The following is a 24,957-nucleotide window of genomic DNA, read 5'->3' as shown; positions in this document are numbered from 1 at the left end:
TGCTAAGAGCGAAGGGTTTCTCGGAATGTTGGATATCTTGGATCGCAATTCTTCTAACCACTGCCAGCTCAAGAGTGCTGGTAAACGGATGCGCAGGCGATAAGTTCATGCACGCTAAAGGATTGAGGCAAAGGGGACTCGATTTCCCCTTTGCTTTTCGTTATTGCCATGGATGCCCTCACGGCTATCATTATCAAGGCGCATGAGGCTCAAGTTATGAGCGCGATCAATGGATGTAGCCCGAAGCGGCGCCCGTCTCTATACACGGCGACATGGTTCTATTAATCAAACTAGCATGGCCAGACCTTCTCTTCGTCAAGGAAACTCTCACAATCTTCGGAGCGGCACTCGAGGCTTAAAGTGAACTTCACCAAATCAGCGGCAATTATGATTAGAGCTGAGCCTGATGATGAAGAGCTCGTCAAGTCGGTGCTACCCTGGAAGATCACCACCTTTCCATGCAAATACCTAGGCCTTCAGTTAAGCATCAAACAACTCAAGAGATCCGAGTGGCAGCCGATTGTGGATGCCGCCCTACACATTTTGCCAGGATGGTAAAGGGGCCTGGTGACTAGACCTGGGAGGCTTATCCTCGTCAACCAAGTCATGAGGGCGCGGGCTACTCATCACCTCATGGTAGCGGAGGTGCCAAAATGGGCTCTAGAAAGAGGGGACAGAGGTTGCCGGGCTTTTTTCTGGGCCGGGACGGAGGAAGTGAATGGCGGCAAGTGTGTGGTATCTTGGGAAGGGTATGTCGACCAAAACACCTGGGAGGCTTGGGCGTAATTGACTTATCTAAGCACGGCATTGCCCTAAGATTACGATGGGAATGGCTTAGACGCACGGATGCTTCTAGGCCTTGGCAAGGACTCAACTTGACCGCGGACAAAAAAGTTGCCCAAGCTTTTGGGAGCCTGGTTAAATGGAAGGTTGGAACGGGAGACAAAATTTTGTTTTGGAAATATTGGTGGCTCCATGGCGCAACCATCTCAGAGCTAGCCCCCTTGGTTGTGGCGACAGTTCGTACGCAGGTGGCCAACAGGAGACTGGTACATGATGCGATGTGCATGCATGCTTGGATGAATGATGTTGTGGGTGACCTATGTGAAGGAAATATGCCCTAGAGGCAATAATAAAGTTATTATTTATTTCCTTATTTCATGATAAATGTTTATTATTCATGCTAGAATTGTATTAACCGGAAACATAATACATGTGTGAATACATAGACAAACATAGTGTCACTAGTATGACTCTACTTGACTAGCTCGTTAATCAAAGATGGTTAAGTTTCCTAACCATAGACATGAGTTGTCATTTGATTAACGGGATCACATCATTAGGGAATGATGTGATTGACTTGACCCATTATGTTAGCTTAGCACTTGATCGTTTAGTATGTTGCTATTGCTTTCTTCATGACTTATACATGTTCCTATAACTATGAGATTATGCAACTCCCGTTTACCGGAGGAACACTTTGTGTGCTACCAAACGTCACAACGTAACTGGGTGATTATAAAGGAGCTCTACAGGTGTCTCCAAAGGCACATGTTGAGTTGGTGTATTTCGAGACTAGGTTTTGTCACTCCAATTGTCGGAGAGGTATCTCTGGGCCCTCTCAGTAATGCACATCACTATAAGCCTTGCAAGCAATGTAGCTAATGAGTTAGTTACGGAATGATGCATTACATAACGAGTAAAGAGACTTGCCAGTAACGAGATTGAACTAGGTATTGAGATACCGACGATCGAATCTCGGGCAAGTAACATACCGATGACAAAGGGAACAACGTATGTTGTTATGCGGTTTGACCGATAAAGATCTTCATAGAATATGTAGGAGCCAATATGAGCATCCAGGTTCCGCTATTGGTTATTGACCGGAAACGTGTCTCGGTCATGTCTACATAGTTCTCGAACCCGTAGGGTCCGCACGCTTAAAGTTTCAATGACAGTTATATAGTTTTGATGTACCGAAGGTTGTTCGGAGTCCCGAATGTGATCACGGACATGACGAGGAGTCTCGAAATGGTCGAGACATGAAGATTGATATATTGGAAGCCTATATTTGGATATCAGAAGTGTTCCGGGTGAAATCGGGATTTTACCGGAGTACCGAGGGGTTACCAGAACCCCCCGGGGGCTTAATGGGCCATAGTGGGCCTTAGTGGAGAAGAGGAGAGGCGGCCATGGCAGGGCCGCACGCCCCTGCCCCCTAGTCTGAATAGGACCAGGAGAGGGGGACGGCGCCCCCCCTTTCCTTCCTCTCTCTCCCTCCTCTTTCCCCCCTTCTCCTAGTCCAACAAGGAAAGGAGGGAGTCCTACTCCCAGTGGGAGTAGGACTCCCCATGGCGCGCCTCCTCCCTGGCCGGCCGCCCCCTCCCCCCTTGCTCCTTTATATACAGGGGCAGGGGGGCACCTCTAGAGACACAACAACATATCATTGATCTCTTAGCCATGTGCGGTGCCCCCCTCCACCATAGTCCTCCTCGAAAATATCGTAGCGGTGCTTAGGCGAAGCCCTGCAAGGTAGAATATCATCATCATCACCGCACTGTCGTGCTGACGGAACTCTCCCTCGACACTCGGCTAGATCGGAGTTCGAGGGACGTCATCCAGCTGAACGTGTGCTAGAACTCGGAGGTGCCGTGCTTTCGGTGCTTGATCGGTCGGGCCGTGAAGACATACGACTACATCAACCGTGTTGTTCTAAGCTTCCGCTTTCGGTCTACGAGGGTACATGGACAACACTCTCCCCTCTCATTGCTATGCATCACCATGATCTTGCGTGTGTGTAGGAATTTTTTTGAAATTACTACCCCAACAGTGGCATCCGAGCCTGGTTTTATGCGTAGATGTTATATGCACGAGTAGAACACAAGTGAGTTGTGGGGGATACAAGTCATACTATTTACCATCATGTCATACTTTGGTTCGGCGGTATTGTTGGATGAAGCGGCCCGGACCGACATTGCGCGTACGCTTACGCGAGACTGGTTCTACGGATGTGCTTTGCACACAGGTGGCTAGCGGGTGTCAGTTTCTCCAACTTTAGTTGAACCGAGTGTGGCTATGCCTGGTCCTTGCGAAGGTTAAAACAACACTAACTTGATGAAATATTGTCGTCGTTTTGATGCGTAGGTAAGAACGGTTCTTGCTCAGCCCGTAGCAGCCATGTAAAACTTGCAACAACAAAGTAGAGGACGTCTAACTTGTTTTTGCAGGGCATGTTGTGATGTGATATGGTCAAGACGTGATGAGATATAAGTTGTTGTATGAGATGATCATGTTTTGTTGAAGTTATCGGCAACTGGCAGAAGCCTTATGGTTGTCTCTTTATTGCATAAGATGCAAGCGCCAAATAATTGCTTTATTTTATCGCTATGCGATAGCATTAGTTGCAAGAGCAATAGTTGGCGAGACAACCATGTGACGACACATTGATATAGATCAAGATGATTGAGATCATGGTGTTGTGCCGGTGATGATAGAGATCATGACAGTACTTTGGAGATGGAGATCAAAGGCGCAAGATGATCATGGCCATATCATGTCACATATTTTGATTACATGTGATGTTTATCTTTTATACATCTTATTTTGCTTAGTTCGGCGGTAGCATTATAAGATGATCTCTCACTAAATTTCAAGGCATAAGTGTTCTCCCTGAGTATGCACCGTTGATAAAGTTCTTCGTGCTAAGACACCATGTGATGATCGGGTGTGATAGGCTCTACGTTCAAATACAACGGGTGCAAAACAGTTGCACATGCAGAATACTCAGGTTAAACTTGACGAGCCTAGCATATACAGATATGGCCTCAAAACACTAGAGACCGAAAGGTCGAGCGTGAATCATATAGTAGATATGATCAACATAATGATGTTCACCATTCAAAACTACTCCATCTCACGTGATGATCAGACATGGTTTAGTTGATTTGGATCACGTGATCGCTTAGATGATAAGAGGGATGTCTGTCTAAGTGGGAGTTCTTAAGTAATATGATCAATTGAACTTTAATTTATCACGAACTTAGTCCTGGTAGTATTTTGCAAATTATGTTGTAGATCAATAGCTCGCGTTGTTGCTTTCATATGTTTATTTTGATATGTTCCTAGAGAAAACTGTGTTCAAAGATGTTAGTAGCAATGATGCGGATTGGATCCGGGATCTGAGGATTGTCCTCATTGCTGCACAGAAGAATTATGTCCTTGATGCACCGCTAGGTGACGGACCTATTGTAGGAGCAGATGCAGACATTATGAACGTTTGGCTAGCTCAATATGATGACTACTTGATAGTTTAGTGCACCATGCTTAACAGCTTAGAATCGGGACTTCAAAGACGTTTTGAACGTCATGGGCCATATGAGATGTTCCAGGAGTTGAAGTTAATATTTCAAGTAAATACCCGAGTTGAGAGATATGAAGTCTCCAACAAGTTCTATAGCTAAAATATGGAGGATAATTGCTCAACTAGTGAGCATGTGCTCAGATTGTCTGGGTACTACAATCGCTTGAATCAAGTGGGAGTTAATCTTCCAGATAAGATAGTGATTGACAGAGTTCTCTAGTCACCATCACCAAGTTAGTAGAACTTCGTGATGAACTATAGTATGCAAAGGATGACAAAAACGATTCCCGAGCTCTTCGTGATGTTGAAATCAACGAAGGTAGAAATCAAGAAAGACAATCAAGTGTTGATGATTGACAAGACCACTAGTTTCAAGAAAAGGGCAAAGGGAAAGAAAGGGAACTTCAAGTAGAATGACAAGCAAGTTGTCACTCCCGCGAAGAAGCCGAAAGCTGGACCAAAACCTGAAACTGAGTGCTTACACTGCAAAGGAAATGGTCACTGGAAACGGAAATGCCCTGAATATTTGGTGGATAAGAAGGATGGCAAAGTGAACAAGGGTATATTGATATACAAGTTATTGATGTGTGCCTTACTAGTGTTTATAGTATCCCCTGAGTATTTGATACTTGTTTGGTTGCTAAGATTAGTAACTCGAAACATGAGTTACATAATAAACAGAGACTAGTTGAGGGGAAGTGACGATGAGTGTTGGAAGTAGTTCCAAGATTGATATGATCATCTTCACACACTCCCTATACTTTCCGGATTAGTGGTAAACCTAAATAAATGTTATTTGGCGTTTGCGTTGAGCATGAATATGATTTGATCATGTTTATTGCAATACGGTTATTCATTTAAAGTCAGAGAATAATTGTTGTTCTGTTTACATGAATAAAACCTTCAATGGTCATACACCCAATGAAAATAGTTTGTTGGATCTCGATCATAGTGATACACATATTCATAATATTGATGCCAAAAGATGCAAGTTAATAATGATAGTGCAACTTATTTGTGGCACTGCCGTTTGGGTCATATCGGTGTGAAGCGCATGAAGGAACTCCGTAAAGATGGATTTTCGGAATCACTTGGTTATGAATCATTTGATGCTTGTGAACCGTGCCTTTTGGGCAAGATGACTAGAACTCCGTTCTTCGGAACAATGGAACGAGCTACTGGCTTGTTGGAAATAATACATACCAATGTATGCAGTCCAATGAGTGTTGATGCTCGTGACGGTATCATTATTTTCTGATCTTCACAGATGATTTGAGCAGATATGAGTATATCTACTTAATGAAGCACAAGTCTGAAACATTTGAAAAGTTCAAAGAATTTCATAAGTGAAGTGGAGAATCATCATAACAAGAAAATAATGTTTCTACAATCTGATCGTAGAGGAGAATATTTGAGTTACGAGTTTGGCCTTCATTTAAGACAATGTGGAATAGTTTCACAGCTCACGCCACATGGAACACCACAGCATAATGGTGTGTCCGAACGTCATAACCGCACTTTATTGGATATGGTGCGATCTATGATGTATCTTACCGATTTACCACTATTGTTTTGGGATTATGCATTAGAAACAGCTGCATTCACTTTAAATAGGGCACCATCAATATCCGTTGAGACGACGCCTTATGAACTGTGGTTTGGCAAGAAACCAAAGTTGTCGTTTCTTAAAGTTTGGGGCTGCGATGCTTATGTGAAAAAGTTTCAACCTGATAAGCTCGAACCCGAATCGGAGAAGTGCGTCTTCATAGAAGACCCAAAGGAAACTGTTGGGTACACCTTCTATTACAGATTCGAAGGCAAGATATTTGTTGCTAAAATGGATCCTTTCTAGAGAAGGAGTTTATCTCGAAAGAAGTGAGTGGGAGGAAAGTAGAGCTTGATAAGGTAACTGTACCTACTCCCTTGTTGGAAAGTAGTTCATCACAAAAATCAGTTTTAGTGATTCTGATACGTCCATTTTGCATCATGCTTTTATGTCAATATTTATTGCATTATGGGCTGTTATTACACATTATATCTCAATACTTATGGCTATTCTCTCTTATTTTACAAGGTTTATCATGAAGAGGGGGAATGCTGGCAGCTGGACTTCTGGCTGGAAAAGGAGCAAACATTGGAAACCTATTCTGCACTGCTCCAAAAATCCTGAAACTCCACAAAACATCTTTTTGGAATTAATAAGAATTATTGGGCGAAAGAAATGCACCAGGGGGCCCACACCCTGTCCGGGAGAGTGGAGACCCCCTACTGGACGCGCCCCCTGTCTCCTGGACCCCCTGGTGGGCCCCCGGTGCCCATCGTATGCTATATCAGAGCTTTTACCCTGGAAAAAATTGTGGGCAAGCTTATGGGACGAAACTCCGCCGCCGCGAGGCGGAACCTTGGCGGAACCAATCTAGGGCTCCGGCGGAGCTGTTCTGCCGGGGACACTTCCCTCCGGGAGGGGGAAATCATCACCAATGTCATCACCAACGATCCTCTCATTGGGAGGGGGTCAATCTCCATCAACATCTTCACCAGCACCATCTCCTCTCAAAACCCTAGTTCATCTCTTGTATCCAATCTTGTATCAAAACCATAAATTGGCACCTGTGGGTTGCTAGTAGTGTTGATTACTCCTTGTAGTTGATGCTAATTGGTTTACTTGGTGGAAGATCATATGTTCAGATCCTTTATGCATATTATTACCCCTCTGATTATGATCATGAATATGCTTTGTGAGTAGTTACGTTTGTTCCTAAGGACATGGGTGAAGTCTTGCTATTAGTAGTCATGTGAATTTGGTATTCGTTCGATATTTTGATGAGATGTATGTTGTCTTTTCCTCTAGTGGTGTTATGTGAACGTCGACTACATGACACTTCACCATTATTTGGGCCTAGAGGAAGGCATGGAAGTAATAAGTAGATGATGGGTTGCTAGAGTGACAGAAGCTTAAACCCTAGTTTATGCGTTGCTTCGTTTGGGGCTGATTTGGATCCATATGTTTAATGTTCTGGTTAGGTTTACCTTAATACTTCTTTTGTAGTTTCGGACGCTTGCAATAGGGGTTAATCATAAGTGGGATGCTTGTCCAAGTAAGGGCAGTACCCAAGCACCGGTCCACCCACATATCAAATTATCAAAGTACCGAACGCGAATCATATGAACATGATGAAAACTAGCTTGACGATAATTCCCATGTGTCCTCAGGAGCTCCTTTCTCATTATAAGAAATTGTCCAGGCTTACCCTTTGCTACATAAAGGATTGGGACACTTTGCTGCACTTTATTTACTTTATTTACTTGTTACTCATTACCATTTATCTTATCACAAAACTATCTATCACCTACAATTTCAGTGCTTGCAGAGAAAACCTTACTGAAAACCGCTTATCATTTCCTTCTGCTCCTCGTTGGGTTCGACACTCTTACTTATCGAAAGGACTACGATTGATCCCCTACACTTGTGGGTCATCAAGACTCTTTTCTGGCACCGTTTCCAGGGAGTGTAGCGCTTTTGGTGAGTGGAACTTGGTAAGGAAACATTTATATAGTGTGCTGAAATTTTATGTTACTTGTCACTATTGAAACTAATCCTTTGAGGGGCTTGTTCGGGGTATCTTCACCCCAACCAGTAGAGCAAAGAGTTGCTCCTCAACCTACTGAACTTTATGAAAATATTTACTTTGAGATTCCTTCGGGTATGATAGGGAAACTGCTAGCTAATCCATTTGCAGGAGATGGAACATTGCATCCTGATTTACACCTTATCTTTGTGGATGAAGTTTGTGGATTATTTAAGCTTGCAGGTATTCCTGATGATGTTGTCAAAAATAAGGTCTTCCCTTCATCTTTTAAGGGACATGCATTGACATGCTATAGGCTATGTGATGATACGGGATCTTGGAATTATAAGCGATTGAAGTTGGAATTTCACCAGAAGTTCTATCCTATGCATCTTGTTCATCGTGATCGTAATTACATATATAATTTCTGGCCTTGCAAAGGAGAAAGCATCACTCAAGCTTGGGGGAGGCTTCAGTCAATGTTATATTCATGCCCCAATCATGAGCTCTCCCGGGATATGATTATTCAAAACTTTTATGCTCGGCTTTCTCTTGATAATCGCAACCTTCTCGATACTTCCTGTGCTGGTTCTTATATGCTGAAGACTATTGATTTCAAATGGGACTTATTATAAAGAATTAAACGCAACTCTGAAGATTGGGGTTCCGACGATGGTAAGGAGTTAGGTATGACACCTAAGTTCGATTGTGTTAAATCTTTTATGGATATCGATGCTTTTCGTGGATTTTGCACTAAGTATGGACTTGACTCTGAGATAGTAGCTTCTTTTTGTGAATCTTTTTCTACTCACGTTAATCTCCCTAAAGAGAAGTGGTTTAAATATAATCCTCCTCTTGAAGTGAAAGTAGTTGCACCTATTACAGTTGAAGAAAGGACTGTCACCTATAGTGATCCTATTGTTCCTACTACTTATGTTGAGAAACCTCCCTTTCCTATTAGGATAAAGGATCATGCTAAAGCTTCGACTATTGTTCGTAAGAGTAATACTAGGACTTATACACCTCCTGAGCAAATCAATGTTGAACCTAGTATTGCTATGGTTAAAGATCTCTTGGATGATGATTTAGATGGGCATGTTATTTATTTCTGTGGTGAGACTGCTAATATTGCTAGACCAGATACTAAGATACATAGACATGTCATAGGCATGCCTGTTATTTCTGTTAAAATAGGAGATCATTGTTATCATGGCTTATGTGATATGGGTGCTAGTGCTAGTGCAATACCTGATACCTTATATCAAGAAATTATGCATGATATTGCAGCCGTTGAATTAGAAGATATTGATGTTACTATTAAGCTTGCTAATAGGGATACCATTAAACCAGTTGGGATTGTTAGAGATGTTGAAGTCTTGTGTGGGAAGGTTAAATACCCTACTGATTTTCTTGTTCTTGGCTCCCCACAAGATGATTTTTGTCCCATTATTTTTGGTAGACCTTTCTTGAATACAGCTAATGCTAAGATTGATTGTGAAAAAGATACTGTCACCATTGGCATAGATGGTATGTCTCATGAGTTTAATTTTGCTAAGTTTCGTAGAAAACCTTGTGATAGGGAACCACCTAGTAAGGATGAGATTATTGGTCTTGCTTCCATTGCTGTACCTCCTACTGATCCGTTAGAACAATACTTGATAGACCATGAAAATGATATGTTTATGAAGGAAAGAAGGGAAATGGATGAAGTGTTCCTCAAACAGGAACCTATGCTGAAACATAACCTTCCCGTTGAAATTCTTGGGGATCCCCCTCCACCCAAGGGTGATCCCGTGTTTGAACTCAAACCATTACCTGATAATCTTAAGTATGCTTATCTTGATGAAAAGAAAATATATCTTGTTATTATTAGTGCTAACCTTTCAGAGCAAGAAGAAGAAAGATTACTGAAAACTCTGAAGAAGCACCGAGCAGCTATTGGATATACTCTGGATGATCTTAAGGGCATTAGTCCCACATTATGTCAACACAAAATTATAGTGGAGAAAGATGCCAAACCAGTTAGAGATCCTCAATGACGACTAAATCCCAAGATGAAAGAGGTGGTAAGAAAGGAGATACTAAAGCTCCTTGAGGCAGGTATTATTTATCCCGTTGCTGATAGTGAATGGGTAAGCCCTGTCCATTGTGTTCCTAAAAAGGGAGGTATTACCGTTGTTCCTAATGATAAAGATGAATTGATCCCGCAAAGAATTATTACAGGTTATAGGATGGTAATTGATTTCCATAAGTTAAATAAAGCTACTAAGAAAGATCATTACCCTTTACTTTTTATTGATCAAATGCTAGAAAGACTATCCAAACACACACATTTCTGCTTTCTAGATGGCTATTCTGGCTTCTCTCAAATACCTGTGTCAGCGAAGGAACAATCTAAAACTACTTTTACTTGCCCTTTTGGTACTTTTGCTTATAGACGTATGCCTTTTGGTTTAAGTAATGCACCTGCTACCTTTCAAAGATGCATGATGGCTATATTCTTTGATTTTTGTGAAAAGATTTGTGAGGTATTCATGGATGATTTCTCCGTTTATGGATCCTCTTTTGATGATTGTTTGAGCAACCTTGATCGAGTTTTGCAGAGATGCGAAGACACTAGTCTCGTCCTGAATTGGGAGAAGTGTCACTTTATGGTTAATGAAGGCATTGTCTTGGGGAACAAGATCTCCGAAAGAGGTATTGAAGTCCCAAGGACATAAAAGGTATAATAAGTTTCCTTGGTCATGCCGGTTTTTATAGGAGGTTCATTAAGGACTTTTCTAAAATCTCTAGGCCTCTGACTAATTTATTGCAAAAAGATATTCCTTTTGTCTTTGATGATGATTGCGTAGAAGCATTTGAAATACTCAAGAAAGCTTTGATCACTGCACCTATTGTCCAACCACCTGATTGGAATTTACCTTTTGAAATTATGTGCGATGCTAGTGATTATGCTGTAGGTGTTGTTCTAGGGCAAAGAGTTGATAAGAAATTGAGTGTTATCCAGTATGCCAGTAAGACTCTTGATACTGCCCAGAGAAATTATGCTACTACTGAAAAAGAATTCTTAGCAGTTATGTTTGCATGTGATAAGTTTAGACCTTATATTGTTGATTCCAAAGTTACTATTCACACTGATATGCTGCTATTAAATATCTTATGGAAAAGAAAGATGCTAAGCCTAGGCTTATTAGATGGGTTCTCTTGCTCCAATAATTTGATTTACACATTATTGATAGAAAGGGAGCTGAGAACCCCGTTGCAGATAACTTGTCTAGGTTAGAGAATGTTCTTGATGACCCACTGCCTATTGATGATAGTTTTCCTGATGAACAATTAGTGGTCATTAATGCTTCTCGTACTGCTCCTTGGTATGCTGATTATGCTAATTACATTGTTGCTAATTTTATACCGCCTAGTTTCACATACTAGCAAAACAAAAAGTTCTTTTATGATTTAAGATATTACTTTTGGGATGACCCACACCTTTATAAAGAAGGAGTAGATGGTGTTATTAGACGTTGTGTGCCTGAGCAAGAACAGGAACAAATTCTATGTAAGTGTCACTCTGAATCTTATGGAGGACACCACGCTGGAGATAGAACTGCACATAAGGTACTACAATCTGGTTTTTATTGGCCTACTCTCTTCAAAGATGCTCGTAAGTTTGTCTTATCTTGTGATGAATGCCAAAGAGTAGGTAACATTAGTAGACGTCAAGAAATGCCTATGAATTATTCTCTTGTTATTGAACCGTTTGATGTTTGGAGCTTTGATTATATGGGACCTTTTCCTGCCTCCAATGGTTATACACATATTCTAGTTGCTGTTGATTACGTTACTAAGTGGGTAGAAGCTATTCCAACTAGTAGTGATGATCATAACACTTCTATTAAAATGCTTAAAGAAGTTATTTTTCCGAGGTTTGGAGTCCCTAGATATCTTATGACTGATGGTGGTTCACATTTTATTCATGCTGCTTTCCGTAAGATGCTTGCTAAGTGTGATGTCAATCATAGAATCGCATCTCCTTATCATCCACAGTCTAGTGGTCAAGTAGAGTTGAGGAATAGAGAGCTCAAATTAATTTTGCAAAAGACTGTGAATAGATCTAGAAAGAATTGGTCCAAAAAACATGATGATGCATCATGGGCCTATAGAACTGCATACAAAAATCCTATGGGTATGTCTCCTTATAAGATGGTTTATGGAAAAGCGTGTCATTTACCTCTTGAACTTGAACATAAAGCATATTGGGATATTAAAGAGCTCAACTATGACTTCAAACTTGCCGGTGAGAAGAGGTTGTTTGATATTAGCTCACTTGATGAATGGAGAACCCAAGCATATGAGAATGCCAAGCTATTCAAAGAAAAAGTCAAACATTGGCATGATAAGAGGATAGAAAAGCGTGAGTTTAACGTGGAAGACTATGTATTATTATTCAACTCTCGTCTAAGATTTTTTGCAGGAAAACTTCTCTCTAAATGGGAAGGTCCCTATGTTATCGAGGAGGTCTATCATTCTGGTGCCATAAAAATCAACAACTTCGAAGGCACAAGTCTGATGACCCACAAGTATAGGGGATCTATCGTAGTCCTTTCGATAAGTAAGAGTGTCGAACCCAACGAGGAGCAGAAGGAAATGATAAGCGGTTTTTAGTAAGGTTTTCTCTGCAAGCACTGAAATTTTAGCTGATAGATAGTTTTGTGATAAGATAAATAGTAACGAGCAAAAGTAAATAAAGTAAATAAAGTGCAGCAAGGTGGCCCAATCCTTTATGTACCAAAGGATAAGCCTGGACAAATTCTAATAATGAAGAAGGAGCTCCCGAGGACACATTGGGAATTATCATCAAGCTAGTTTTCATCACGTTCGTAAGATTCGCGTTCGGTACTTTGATAATTTGATATGTGGGTGGACCGGCACTTGGGTACTGCCCTAACATGAACAAGCATCCCACTTATGATTAACCCCTATTGCAAGCATCCGCAACTACAAAAGAAGGTATTAAGGTAAACCTAACCACAGCATTAAGCATATGGATCCATATCAACCCCTAACGAAGAAACGCATAAAGTAGGGTTTAAGCTTCTGTCACTCTAGAAACCCATCATCTAATTATTACTTCCCTATGCCTTCCTCTAGGCCCAAATAATGGTGAAGTGTCATGTAGTCGACGTTCACATAACACCACTAGAGGAGAGACAGCATACATCTCATCAAAATATCGAACGAATACCAAATTCACATGACTACTAATAGCAAGACTTCACCCATGTCCTCAGGAACAAACGTAACTACTCACAAAGCATATTCATGTTCATAATGAGAGGGGTAATAATATGCATAAAGGATCTGAACATATGATCTTCCACCAAGTAAACCAAATTGCATCAACTACAAGGAGTAATCAACACTACTAGCAACCCACAGGTACCAATTCGTGGTTTTGATACAAGATTGGATACAAGAGATGAACTAGGGTTTTGAGAGGAGATGGTGCTGGTGAAGATGTTGATGGAGATTGCCCCCTCCCGATGAGAGGATCGTTGGTGATGATTTCCCCCTCCCGGAGGGAAGTGTCCCCGGCAGAATAGCTCCGCCAGAGCCCTAGATTGATTCCGCCAAGGTTCCGCCTCGTGGCGGCGGAGTTTCGTCCTGTAAGCTTGCCCACGATTTTTTCCAGAGGGAAAGTGATGATATAGTAGAAGATGGACGCCGGAGGCCCACCAGGGGGCCCAGGAGATAGGGGCCGCGCCCTAGGGGGGCGCGCCCCCTGTCTCCTAGACAGGGTGTGGGCCCCCTGGCCCATTTCTTCTGCCCATAAATTCTTATTAAATCCAAAAAGTTGTTTCGTGGAGTCTCAGGTCTTTTGGAGTTATGTAGAATAGGTTTCCAATGTTTGCTCCTTTTCCAGCCAGAATTCCAGCTGCCGGCATCCCCCCTCTTCATGGTAAACCTTGTAAAATAAGAGAGAATAGCCATAAGTATTGAGATATAATGTGTAATAATAGCCCGTAATACAATAAATATTGATATAAAAGCATGATGCAAAATGGACTTATCAACTCCCCCAAGCTTAGACCTCGCTTGTCCTCAAGCGGAAGCCAAAATCGAAAAATATGTCCACATGTTTAGAGATAGAGGTGTCGATAAAAATAAAATACGGACATGTGGGCATCATGATCATTATAATAACAACAACATATATGGATTTTGTCATATGATTTCCTATGTTCAAGTAATAAGCAATTCACAATGTTAAGTATGGTTCAGAAACTTCATTGGGAACTAACATACTATAATCTCAGTCACTAAAGCAATTGCAATTTATCATAACATCAGAAAGAGTCAATAATAGAGCTTTTTGGCAAGCTCACATACTCAACTATCTCGTAGTCCCCTATAATTGTTAACACTCACGCAATACTTGTGGTTATAGAGTTTCAGCCGGACACTGAGAAAGATAGGGGCTTATTGTGTTTCCTCCCAACATATTCACCTTTAGGTGATGTCAACAATAATAGTCTATGCCAACTTACATCCAATTGGATATATGTATCATGGTCTTTCAAACACGAGGAGCTTGCCAAAGGATAAAAATAAAAAGGGAAAGGTGAGTATCACCTTGACTCAAGCATAAAGTAAAAACATATAGTAAAAGATAGGCCCTTCACAGAGGGAAGCAGAGGTTGTCATGCGCATTTAGGGTTGATGCACGAAATCTTAATGCAAAAGAATGTCACTTTATATTGCCCCTTGTATGTGGACCTTTATTATGCAATCCGTCGCTTTTATTACTTCCACAACAAGTTCGTACAAAGCTTATTTTCTGTGCACTAATAAGTCATACATAATTAGAGAGCAATTGTTATTGCTTGCACCGATGACAACTTACTTGAAGGATCTTACTCAATCCATAGGTAGGTATGGTGGACTCTCATGGCAAAACTGGGTTTAAGGATATTTGGAAGCACAAGTAGTATCTCTACTTGGTGCAAGAAATTTGGCTAGCATGAGGGAGAAAGGAAGGATCAACATGTTTGGAAAGTCAATGACAATATACTTTAACTGAGATGTCGGAAAACATAAACCATTACGTTGTCTTCCTTGTCCAACGTCAACTCTTTTAGCATGTCATACTTAATGAGTGCTTCACAATCATAAAAGATGTCCAAGATAATATATTTATATGTGAACCCCTCTTTCCTTATCACTTCCTATTAATTGCAACGATGACCAAGGCTACGTTCATCAACTCTCAACAATTTTTATGCCTCATACTTTCTATGTGTGAAGTTAGGACTATCTGTCGGTGTCAAAACCGGCGGATCTCTGGTAGGGTGTCCCGAACTGTGCGTCTAGGCGGATGGTAACAGGAGACAAGGGACACGATGTTTTTACCCAGGTTCGGGCCCTCTCGATGGAGGTAAAACCCTACTCCTGCTTGATTGATATTGATGATATGGGTAGTACAAGAGTAGATCTACCACGAGATCAAGGAGGCTAAACCCTAGAAGCTAGCCTATGGTATGATTGTTGTTCGTCCTATGGACTAAGACCCTCCGGTTTATATAGACACCGAAGAGGGCTAGGGTTACACAGAGTCGGTTACAATGGTAGGAGATCTACATATCCGTATTGCCAAGCTTGCCTTTCACGCCAAGGAAAGTCCCATCCGGACACGGGACGAAGTCTTCAATCTTGTATCTTCATAGTCTTGGAGTCCGGCCAATGATGATAGTTCGGCTATCTGGACACCCCCTAGTCCAGGACTCCCTCAGTAGCCACTGAACCAGGCTTCAATGACGACGAGTCCGGTGCGCATATTGTCTTCGGCATTGCAAGGCGGGTTCCTCCTCCGAATAATTCATAGAAGATTGTGAACACCAGGATAGTGTCCGGCTCTGCAAAATAAATTCCACATACCTCCGTAGAGAGCATAATATTTACACAAGTTCAATCTGCTGACGTATTTCGTGGTGTGACGTCACACCACGGCCAAGCCTTTACTCGAATCATTTTTATTATTCCACCTCAGTGCGTTTAGCGAAGCGGTTTCCTTGGCACGTCTTGTCGAAGCAGAGATCGTGTCCCCTTATTCCGGGATTCATCAATATGGACATGGGTAACCCAACCGTGCCATTGATTGTGGCGCTTGGGAGATAAGCGAGTTTTACCAGGCTGGTGGGGACGCATAGTTTCGTCCGCCCATATATAAGGGGATAAGGATCCACCTTTTTACCTACGCCTTCTTCCTCCTTTGCTTATCCATCTCCGCGCACTCGAACTCCAGCGCCCAAGTCCGCACATCTCACCTCAACCTTCTCCAGCCATGTACGAAGCGGGAGGCAAGTGGATGGCCTCCTTCGTTACTGAGGGGCACATCCAGAAGCTGCGCAGCGCCGGATATTTGTCCAGCAATATCGCGCACCGGCTCCCTGACGAGGGGCAGCTCATCCCCACCCCCAGGCCCCATGAGAGGGTGGTATTCCTTCCCCATTTCCTCCACGGACTGGGCTTCCCGCTCCACCCCTTTGTCCGGGGGCTCATGTTCTACTATGGCCTAGATTTCCATGATCTGGCCCCGAATTTCATCCTCAACATCTCGGCGTTTATCGTCGTGTGCGAGGCCTTCCTCTGCATCCAGCCCCACTTCGGCTTGTGGCTAAAGACCTTCAATGTCAAGCCGAAGGTTGTGAAGGGCAGCCAAGCGGAGTGCGGAGGCGCCATGGTGGGAAAGATGCCCAACGTCACTTGGCTCGAGGGTGCCTTCGTGGAAACCATCAAAGGGTGGCAATCGGGGTGGTTCTACATCACCGAGCCGCGTGACCCTGAATGGGCAGCGGCCCCTGAATTCAGATCTGGCATCCCCATGCGGCTCACTTCCTGGAAGGAGAAGGGCCTGCCTTGGGGCGATTCGGAAGAGCTGACCGGACTCCAATCATGTCTCCAAACCCTGGTGAACAAGAAGCTCAAGCTTGTCAACGTAATCCAGGTCATGCTCATCCGCCGGATTCTCCCCTGCCAACAGCGGGACTTCAACTTATGGGAGTTCGATCCGGCACAGCACCAGACCTTGAGCTGGCTCTTCGACACTATGTATGAAGAGGCCTGGAGGGTGCTGTTCAAGGGGCCGAGGCACCCGCATCCGCTACCGAAGATCGCGGATTCAGCTCGCAGTGTCCGGCTGGCGAGGTAAGCTATGTTATCCTTTATGGGACACTTGCTTTTCATAGTTTGACTTTATGCGGGATCTAAACTCCCAATACCTTTAATAGGCCTAGCAGAAGATGTCCGGACAGGTTAACTGTCCGGCTCCCCTTCCAGAAGACCCAGCGAATGCCCGTTTGACAGGGCTTCCCGGCGCCTTACGTGGTGCCGGAGAAGAAGGCCAAGAAGAAGGCCACGGGAACCCGGAGGAGTTCCCGGCATCAGGTATTATCAGATTCATCATCCGATGACTCCGAGGCGGACTCCTCCCACGAGGACGAGGAGGAGAAGAAGGAGGCCTCTCCCCCAGCGGGGGGAGAGAAGAAGAGGAAGGCCTCCCCAACGGGGGAGGCCGAAGGGTCCAAGAAGGAAAGGACCCTTCCCCCGGACTGCTCTGCCAACGCCGGCAACGGCGACGAGGAGTGGCCCTCAAGGGCCAAGCCCCTGGCGAGATCGTAAGTAACCGGACTCCCAAATAACTCATAATTTTTCTTTTTGTTGCATGGTGTCTTTCTAACGCCGCATACAACCCTGTAGTCCGCCCAAGGACGATCTTCCCGCTTCATCGAGCGGGTCCTTGGGTACTTCGGATGTGAATAGTACTTCACTTCCGGCCGCCTCCTCCCCCCGTGATGCCGACGACGCCGAGGTAGGATCTCGGAAAGGGACCCACCAAGAGGAGGAGGCCCCAGAGGTGCCGTAGGGCAACCTCCCAGACTTTGGACCGGACTCCGCACCGGAACCTTCAGTGGTTCCGGAGTCCGGCAGGTGGCCCCTTCGTAAGAAGGGCAAGACTGTGATGCCGGCGGCCTCCGTCCAACCGGAGGCGCCGGATAACTTGCTGGAGGCGCTCAACGGCGCTTCCATCAAAGAGGAACACTGCACTGTCATGAGTGCGGTGATTCGGAAGGTTCAGCTCGCCAAAAGCGGGCTGACCGAAGCCTGCAGCAGCCTTTTAACAGGCTTTGAGGTAAGAATTTTAAGATATGTAATATAATACCGCATAGATAGTAGCCCCTGATGCTCAGTTCGGTGTTCGGAAAGAAAAGCCGGACTGAGGATCTAAAAAGATATACGCAGGAGTCTTAACAAAAATATGTCAATATAGGAATGCAGGCTGCGCTGCTGACCTCTGCCGCACTTACTGCGGAGGTCAATGCCTTGAAGCAGAGCCTCGAGCGGTCTGAGAGCGAGCTCGGCCGTGCCAAGAAGCAGCTCGAGGACAAGGAAGGTGAGTAACACCTTATTAAAGTTGTACCTTACAGAAAAGGATTTGGTTGCAAGAGGAATGACAAGGATAACGTGGGTACTCTAGGGGCTACGAATGAGGTGGTGACCCTGAAGGAGGCGGTGTCCGCGGCCGAATGCAATGCGGCTGCGGAACATGCCAGGCGAGAGAAGCAGGAGGCGCGGGTGGCGGAGGTACAGCAAGAGCTCCAGGCTCTCGTGGAAAAACACGAGAGTTTGGAGCGTGACTCGAAGACTCGAGAGTTCGAGCTTGCGTCGGCTCTTGAGAGTGCCAAAGCCGCTAAGGCCGAAGCCCACAAGGCCCTCCAGGAAATCGAGGCATTGAAGAAGATAGTGGCGGGTAAGGCATTCTACATGCAAAGCAAGCATGTAAAAGTGAATTACCTGTTACTTACCCGAATTCGGAGCTCTCCAGGAGCGTTTCCAGATCTGCCCCGTAGCGTGTCCGATGCTGCCGCTTTCTACAGAGTCGAGGAGGGGAGCTCGACGGAGAAGGTGTTCTGGTCTCAGTATGCTGAGGCCGGACATCCGGTGCCCCTTAGCGACCAGCTGAAGCAGCTGGTCGAGCTCCATAAGGTGGCCGAACAGGCCATGAAGGGCCTCATAGTTCGGCTATGGCCCAAAGAGGCCATGCCTGGGAGTTACTTCGGCCTGGTGCGGCGCCTGGTGGATGCTTGTTCGTGGGTTGAAGTCATCAAGCACTCCGCCTACATTGAAGGTGCCCGTCGGGCCCTTGCCCGTGCTAAAGTGCACTGGGGCAGGATGGACGCTGAGAAGCTTGTGACGGACGCGCCACCGCCGGGCAAGGAGTATCGCACGCCCGAGATGTATTATAAGGGTGTCCTGAAGGGTGCTCGCATTATTGCGGGTGAGTGCTCCAAAGATGTAATATTTGAGTAGACTCGCATTTTGTTATCCTGTGCGCTGAAGACTTTGTTCATATGCGTTAAGGAACGCTTGTTAATTTAAAATATTAGCTTCTGTGCGGCCGTTTATCAAATCTGAGAGATGGCAAGTCGTCGGCTTCAGCCCCCATGCCACGAGTGCCGGGGTGTTTGGGTTAAACTTGAGCGCTCTTGTTCCCATTTTGGGGTCCATCTAGGGAGGCGCTCAACACAACGAACGAGGCAACCGGACTTATAATGCTTGAACACTCTCACTTAGCCATAGAATTCTATAATTTTAAATTTCGGCGAAGCCCCTAGTATTCGGAAGGCCGAATTCGGGGCGCTATCCACACCTTGGCCGGACAAAGCCGGTTCCTCGCTCTAAGCGGCATAAGTCTTTAGGGACTCGAAAAAACCTCTCGAACAGCGACCCGCTCTCGCCCCATCATGACGGTCAGTTTTAGCTTTCTCCACTGAGGTGCTCGCCCAGCTCAACTGGGGCACAATCGCAGTGGTTCTCCCAGCGCTACCTTAGTCGATATAACGGAACGTAAGGTACCAAAACATGGGAGCCGGGCAAACCCAACTATTGACCCAAGACATGATTCGGAGCCGATGCATATAATGCTATAAGTTCGGGGTGCCGCACTTGTGAAAGTGTTCGGACTTATCACACCATAATGTGGGGAACTTAAGCCCCTGGTGTATCTGGTCGTACCAAAGTGTACGGATGCAACATGTCATAAATGAACATATGTATAAGAAAGGAATGCAATTATAGGCAAAAAGCGATGCATTGTTTATTCAAAAAATACTGCCATGAATGCAGAACGATACAAGTAGTGCGATAAGCAAGGGGTGGAACTATTTAGCATGTCCCCCTCTAGGGGTAAGCTGCGGAATGGTGTATATAAAACAGGTATAATGTTCGTAATGGAGACCACCTGGATACTCATCGTAGCTCTTCTCCTTCCCTGGCTGTTGCATCGTGAGTTCGGCAGGTCTACTGCCGGACAGGGCCTCTAGTAAACGAAGTCCTGAGGATAAGAAGAAAAAAAGGAAAAAAAAGGATGACACACTTGGGAGCCCCTGGTGTGGTTGAGCCGCGCTCTAGGCCTGCCGTGGTCGTGCCCCTCCCCCTATGCCCATGGTATCTCCAGAGCATAGTGATGTACATGAAGTACTGGTCTTGCAATTTTGCGAGGGCTGGGGTTGGGGCTACATTGCTACGCGTGCTCGGAATGTGCCAGGTGGTCTTGTTGTAGGTTACTCCGGGTGCGCTTGGCGGTGTCCGGTCGTTTAACGGCCGGACTCGAGAATTGCCTTAAGAGGCTGCTCTGCACTTCTGCCGCAAGAGCCGCTGTATGCTCCTCCGTTCGGAGAGAGCATTCAGTGTTTCCGTTGACCGTGATGACTCCTCGAGGGCCTGGCATCTTGAGCTTGAGGTACGCATAGTGCGGCACCGCATTGAACTTTGCAAACGCGGTTCGTTCGAGAAGTGCATGAGAGCCGCTGCGGAACGGAACGATGTCGAATATTAACTCCTCGCTTCGGAAGTTATCCGGGGATCCAAAGACCACTTCCAGTGTAACTTAGCCTGTACAATTGGCCTCTACACCTGGTATGACGCCTTTGAAGGTCGTCTTTGTTGGTTTAATCCTTGAGGGGTCTATGCCCATCTTGCGCACTGTATCCTGATAAAGCAGGTTCAGGCTGCTGCCGCCGTCCATCAGGACTCTAGTGAGGTGAAACCCGTCGATGATTGGGTCTAGAACCAATGCGGCGAATCCGCCATGGCGGATGCTGGTGGGGTGGTCCCTTCGATCAAAAGTGATCGGGAAGGAGGACCATGGGTTGAATTTTGGGGCGACTGGCTCCATCGCATATACGTCCCTGAGTGCATGCTTCTGCTCCCTTTTGGGTATGTGGGTTGCGTATATCATGTTCACCGTCCGCACTTGTGGGGGGAAACCCTTCTGTCCTCTGTTGTTCGGCGGCCGGGTCTCTTCCTCGTCATCGCTATGCAGCCCCTTGTCATTGTTTTCGGCAATTAACTTGCCTGCCTGCTTGAATACCCAACAATCCCTGTTGGTGTGATTAGCTGGCTTTTCGGGGGTGCCGTGTATCTGGCACGAGCGGTCGAGTATTCGGTCCAAATTGGACGGACCCGGAGTGGTTCTTTTGAATGGTTTTTTCCGCTGACCGGGTTTGGAGCCTCTGAATCCGGCGTTGACTGCTGTATCCTTAGTATTATCGCCGTTAATGCGGCGTTTGTGCTTGTTGCGACGCGACCTACCATTGCGGTCCTTGGTGTCCGGACTGCCAGAATTTTTGTTGAGGTTGTTACTGCGGGCTAGCCAGCTGTCCTCTCCCGCGCAAAAGCGGGTCATGAGTGATGTGAGGGCTGCCATGGATTTCGGATTTTCCTGTCCTAGGTGCCGGGCAAGCCACTCATCGCGGATGTTGTGTTTGAAGGCCGCAAGGGCCTCCGCATCCGGATCATCGACGATTTGATTTTTCTTGGTTAAGAACCGTGTCCAGTATTGTCTGGCCGATTTGTCTGGCTGCTGAATTATGTGGCTTAGGTCATCAGCGTCTGGTGGTCGCACATATGTGCCCTGTAAGTTATCAAGGAATGCGGCTTCCAGGTCCTCCCAACACCCAATTGATTCTGCTGGCAAGCTGTTAAGCCAATGCCGAGCTGGTCCTTTAAGCTTGAGTGGGAGGTATTTGATGGCGTGAAGATCATCACCGCGGGCCATGTGGATATGAAGGAGATAGTCTTCGATCCAAACCGCGGGGTCTGTTGTGCCATCATAGGATTCAATGTTCACGGGTTTAAACCCTTCAGGGATTTGATGATCCATTACTTCGTCTGTGAAGCATAGTGGGTGTGCGGCGCCTCTATATTGGGCTATATCACGACGTAGCTCAAGCGAGCTTTGTCTACTGTGTTCGGCCCGGCCGGAATTGCTGTATCTGGCGCGACGGTTGTCGTCGCGTATTGTGGGGCGCCCATGCGATCCGTAGATCGATCTTGATTGTCTTGCCTTATCCTCCAATATGTCTCGCAAGTCCGGCGCATTCCCCCGTGGCTTTGTACTTTTCGAGCGATGCCGGGGTACCGCTTTAGTGGAGGGCCTAGAGGCCTCTCTGTCGCGGCCACGAGGTGGTCGGTCGGCCGTATTGTGCGCTGGTGATGTAGGTTTATATGCTTCCTCCTCTAGTCGGGGCAGCAGCTTGCGTTTGGGGTAGCTTTTGGAGGGGCGTTCGAGTTCATACTCTTCGGCCGCAAGGACTTCGGTCCATCTGTCGGCTAGCAGATATTGATCAGCTCTAAGCTGTTGCTGCTTTTTCTTGAGGCTGCTTGCCATGGCCATAAGCCTGCGTTTGAAACGCTCTTGTTCGACGGGATCCTCAGGCATGACAAATTCGTCGTCGTCGAGGCTTGCCTCGTCTCCGGAGGGAGGCATGTAATTCGTCCTCTACCTCTTTATCTGCCGCTCTCTCATGAGGGCTGGCTTCTTCGTCCTCTTGTGCTGAATCCTGCTGGAGGGGGTTGTCTTCGGCACTGTCTGGGGTATTGTTGTCTCCAGTGCCCGAATCTCCATTCTTGCTGTGGCGAGGTTTAGAGTGGCACCGCTGACAGCGGCGCTTAGGCTGTTTCTTGGAGGGGTCTTCCTCCACTGTTCCATTGTCGTTCCCATCCTTTGGGATGTCCACCATGTATATGTCGTATGACGAGGTGGCTTTCCAGTGCCCAGTAGGCGCTGGTTCCTGGTCGTCTCCGGCATCGTCGTCCATACCGTCGATGTCTTCGGAGTCGAAGTCTAGCATGTCGGTTAAGTCGTCGACAGTGGCTACAAAGTGGGTGGTGGGTGGGCTTTGAATTTGTTCGTCGTCCGCATCCCAACCGTCCTGACTGCAGTCCGGCCAGGGCTCTCCTGATAACGAGAGATACTTTAGCGAATTCAGGATGTCGCCGAAAGGTGAGTGCTGAAAGATGTCCGCAGTGGTGAACTCCATGATCGGCGCCCAATCGGATTCGATTGGTAGGGGCGCGGGAGGTTCTGAGTCCGGCGAGGAATCCGGCACCTCGGAGTCACGAGCTTCACAAGGGACAGGGTCGGTATTCGGCTCCATCACCGTAGAGGTAGCAGCCCCCGAGGCGGTGTCTAGCCACCCATCCTAGGTCGGCGCAGTCGGCTCTGAGTTAAGGGTCGGAGCGGACTCTCGTGCGGCCTCCAAGGCACTGTCCGGCAGTAGAGCTAGATCATGCCCATCGTGATAGTGCGGCGCGCACGGCTGTGGCTCGAATCCGTCGAAGATCAAGTCTCCGCGGATGTCGGCCGTGAAGTTCAAACTTCCAAATCTGACCTGATGGCCAGGGGCGCAACTTTCAATCTGCTCCAGATGGCCAAGCGAATTGGCCCGCAGTGCAAAGCCGCCGAATACGAACATCTGTCCGGAGAGAAAAGTCTCACCCTGGACCGTGTCATTGTTGATGATCGAAGGAGCCATCGGGCCTATGGGCGACGACACAGAGGAACTCTCAATGAAAGCACCAATGTCGGTGTCAAAACCGGCGGATCTCGGGTAGGGGGTCCCGAACTATGCGTCTAGGCGGATGGTAACAGGAGACGAGGGACACGATGTTTTTACCCAGGTTCGGGCCCTCTCGATGGAGGTAAAACCCTACTCCTGCTTGATTGATATTCATGATATGGGTAGTACAATAGTAGATCTACCACGAGATCAAGGAGGCTAAACCCTAGAAGCTAGCCTATGGTATGATTGTTGTTCGTCCTATGGACTAAGACCCTCCGGTTTATATAGACACCGGAGAGGGCTAGGGTTACACAGAGCCAGTTACAATGGTAGGAGATCTACATATCCGTATTGCCAAGCTTGCCTTTCACACCAAGGAAAGTCCCATCCGAACACGGGACGAAGTCTTCAATCTTGTATCTTCATAGTCTTGGAGTCCGGCCAATGATGATACTTCGGCTATCCGGACAACCCCTAGTCCAGGACTCCCTCACTATCCATAAGATCAATATGAACTCTTTTGTTCTTTCTACTTTCTCAAGATCATAGCAACATAGCAAAGCCCTTGACTCAACACAAATCTTTATTATAGATAGCACACGGACTCGATTACATAAAGGGATCACAATGAAAAACTCAAAACTACTTGATATCAAAAAGTTCAAACTACTAGATCAAAATACTACTAAAAGGATCGAACTAAATAAAGCGGTAAAAATAGGAGTGTGATGGTGATACGATACCGGGGCACCTCCCCCAATCTTGGCAGTTGCCAAGGGGAGTGCCCATACCCATGTGATTATTTCCTCGGAGGTGGTGAAGTAGGAGTTGTTGCACTTTTCTTCTCTAGCTTGAGTCTGAGGCTAAAAATTTCCTCCCTCAGATCCTCATTCTCGAGCTCAAGTTTCATTATCTTTTTGCATAGTATTGCCTTGCTATCCTGCAAAAAATGTGGTGGGATAGATTGGACCTTAGGGAGGCTTGACTTCTTGAACTCCACATGCATATCACCAGGTTGAGGCAGTGGATCGTCCTCTTCATCAGAGCTTGTCTCCTCCTTCCTCCTTGGATCATAGTCTTCTTCTTCCTTTGTGGTCCAGCCATAATGTTCCACATCCCCATATACTTT

Source organism: Triticum dicoccoides, chromosome 5B, assembly GCF_002162155.2.
Source record: "Triticum dicoccoides isolate Atlit2015 ecotype Zavitan chromosome 5B, WEW_v2.0, whole genome shotgun sequence".
NCBI lineage: Eukaryota > Viridiplantae > Streptophyta > Magnoliopsida > Poales > Poaceae > Triticum > Triticum dicoccoides.
Note: the sequence above shows the minus strand (reverse complement) of the source record.